A 3,025-nucleotide genomic window follows, 5' to 3' on the forward strand; every position below is an offset into this window, starting at 1 on the left:
TTTGGCCATTTGAGCTTTCATTCCAGAGACCACAGAAAACTTGCAGCCTAACATTCATTAGATTTCTCATGAGCATATAATAGACACAGCAATCCAAGAGTAGCAATAAATACAAAGAGTTGAACAACAAATTTCAGCAACCTAAGAGAAGAAAGCTTCGAGCTTTGGGCAATCAAAAGAAAAAATTCCACGCTGCTTCAACAAGCCAACTTCAAGCTTGTTGCAGCAGACTTGTATGCACAAATATATGCCAAACCATAACCCGACACCCAAACAAACAACAAGAACAAGAAGAGCAGTGACCAACGCAACATTAGAACAGACTTGCTCAACTTCCTTTCTACAATTCCAGCATGTTTATAAACGTTTATTTGCCTCGATGAAACTTGTAGATACCTCACCCAAATGACCCAAATCTTCAACCCAAATTACTTTGCGTCAAACAATAAAATCATAGTTTTAGCCACTGCCTGCCTTCCCCCAGAAAATCTGAAAAACAGAAAAACGCAAACTTTGGCTACTTTCTACAATTTTATCCGATATAATCAACCCAGAAGATCAGCAAAACCCATGAAAACCCAATAGTTCAAACTCACTTCCTATCAAAACCTGGTGATACACACTCCATAGACAAGATTAAAGCCATAGAGATAACAGCAAACCCCTAACTCAGTAACGGTTGAAACATCAATAGCGACACAAATAACAAAACAGGAAACAAAACGCGAGACCCATCTCAGTCACGAAGGGAAAATGGAGAAGCTAAGAAACTAGTTTTTAAAGAAAAGACCTGAGGTTTTTGAATCTGGATTCGGGTGAATGATGGAAAAAAATGAAAACTTCAGTCTCTTACCTCAGCTCCGGTACCTTCCTTTGCCGGCTTTCTCCTTGGTTTCCCGCTGACAAGACTTCCCTCGGTTTCTTGTTTTCCTCCTCCTCTGGTGCTGCTTCGTTCCTACTCTTGACCTCCCCTCTTTGGTCTCTCTCTTTCACTCTTTCTTTTCTGAACCCAGCCCTTTCTTCTGCCCAAAACCTATGCCGCCAATTATCCCTGTCCCCTTTTCCTCGCAAGCCTTTCTCTTGTTTCTTTCTTTTTGCCGTTCACTCCCTTTTTTCTTCCTTGCTGTTTTCCTTTTGGTTTTGCAGCCATCACTTGATGCCTATTCTCTCTGATTTCTGTTTTTTTCAGAATTTTCCTTTCAGCCGTGCTCTCTATCCTTCCTCCTCCTTGCGGCTGCTGATTCTTGTTCCTTTTATATGAGCTCCAATCCGTAAACCCTCTCTCGGATGGTGAGGATGAAGAGCTTATCCTCCCTCTTCCATCCAGCCATCCGATGGCTATTGAAGTTGTACCTTGCACGCTGCAAAAAATTGCAGCGTGCATGCTGCGGTAATTTTTTTTTAATTTTAATTAATTTTTTTTTAAAACAACTTGATAATTACAGAAATGATAAAATAAAATATAAATAATAATAATAACAAAATTACACAAACCAGGTAATAATAATAATAACAAAACAAAAATAATTTTAAACAAAAAACTAAACAAAAATGGCCATTTTTAATTTTTTAGTTTTTTTTCATTTTTCATCATTTTCTTTTTCTCAAAATAACTTAATAAAAATAACTAAAGTGCCCAAAGATTAAATTTAAAGAAATAAACATATTTTTGTGAACAAATTTTCCTTTTTCTTTTCTAAAAACTCTATGCTAATCTTAAACTTAAAAGCTAAAACTAAAAACTAAAACTAAAAGTAAATAATAATAAATAGCAAATGAAATAGGTCAACTAAAATGGCGAACATGAATAAAACTAAAATATCATAACAACTAATAGTGCAAAACACACAATAACGAACTAAAATGCAAGCAATCTAAAATGAAAATCATGAAATAGATGATACATACAAATTATTCAAAATTTGGTGTCTACAGTTTGCCCCTCTTTGTCTGAGTTTTGAAAAAAACTTGAGACAAAGAAGTAGAAACCAAATACTTACCTGTGTTATTGGGCTGCAAAAGATTCCAACGAACAGGAATTCTAACACGGGACTGACCCGAACAGAATTTAAACGGGACTGACCCGAACAAGAATTTAAACGGGACTGACCCGAACAGAAATTTAAAATTGGGATAGACCCACGGGATAGACCCGGACAGAAATTTAAAATTGGGATAGACCCACGGGATAGACCCGAAATTGGGATAGACCCACGAGATAGACCCGGACAGAACATTGGGATAGACCCGGACAGAAATGTAAAATTGGGATAGACCCACGAGATAGACCCGGACAGAAATTTAAAATTGGGGTCTAACCCACGGGATAGACCCGGACAGAAATTTAAAATTGGGATAGACCCACGGGATAGACCCGGACAGAACATTAAATGGGATAGACCCACGGGATAGACCCGAACAGAAATTTAAATTTGGGATAGACACACGGGATAGATCCGAACAGAAATTTAAATTTGGGATAGACCCACGGGATAGACCCGAACAGAAATTTAAAATTGGGATTTCACTAGGGAAGTTTAAACAATGAATTGAGTTTTTACCTGGGAGCAGCTCAAACTTTTATACCAAGAGGGAGATTTTGATCTCTGTAGCTGGAGTGATTGCTGATGTTATTTCTTATGATCAATTTTTGCCAAATTATCATTTCGTCTTTGCTTACTGGGGAGCTTTTCTGACGTCGATTTAGGTGTGAAAAGAAGTGTGGTTGTTTTTGTTTGCAAATGCGACGTTCCTGCAAGAAAAGAAGAAATAATGGACTTGCCACCATCATTTGACCCGGTTTGCCTTGAGAATCGTGTAAACATGAGTCTTTTGATGCCCTTGCCAACTTTTGCTGCGGCATCTGCCTTGGTTGAATTTGTAATTTTGAAACCTTTCGATTTTTAATAGATGATTGAATCCCATATTCTTGCACAAACCTTAGGGTTTATCATTCATCCGGATCCAATGGTAAAAGAATGATGCATGAAAAATCAAAATATATGCAAGGTGATTTCCTATGTTC

General features: G+C 37.5%; 1 long non-coding RNA gene across 1 annotated transcript; it reads right to left on the minus strand.

Moving 5' to 3' along the window:
• Positions 1 to 457: 457 nt before the first annotated feature.
• Positions 458 to 1,023, minus strand: LOC140007446 (uncharacterized). Its single transcript, XR_011814759.1, has 2 exons — positions 854 to 1,023; positions 458 to 489 (listed from the first exon to the last, which is right to left on the minus strand). It is a non-coding gene; the product is annotated as an uncharacterized lncRNA (long non-coding RNA).
• Positions 1,024 to 3,025: the final 2,002 nt, after the last annotated feature.

This window comes from Coffea arabica, chromosome 5c, assembly GCF_036785885.1.
Source record: "Coffea arabica cultivar ET-39 chromosome 5c, Coffea Arabica ET-39 HiFi, whole genome shotgun sequence".
Lineage (NCBI taxonomy): Eukaryota > Viridiplantae > Streptophyta > Magnoliopsida > Gentianales > Rubiaceae > Coffea > Coffea arabica.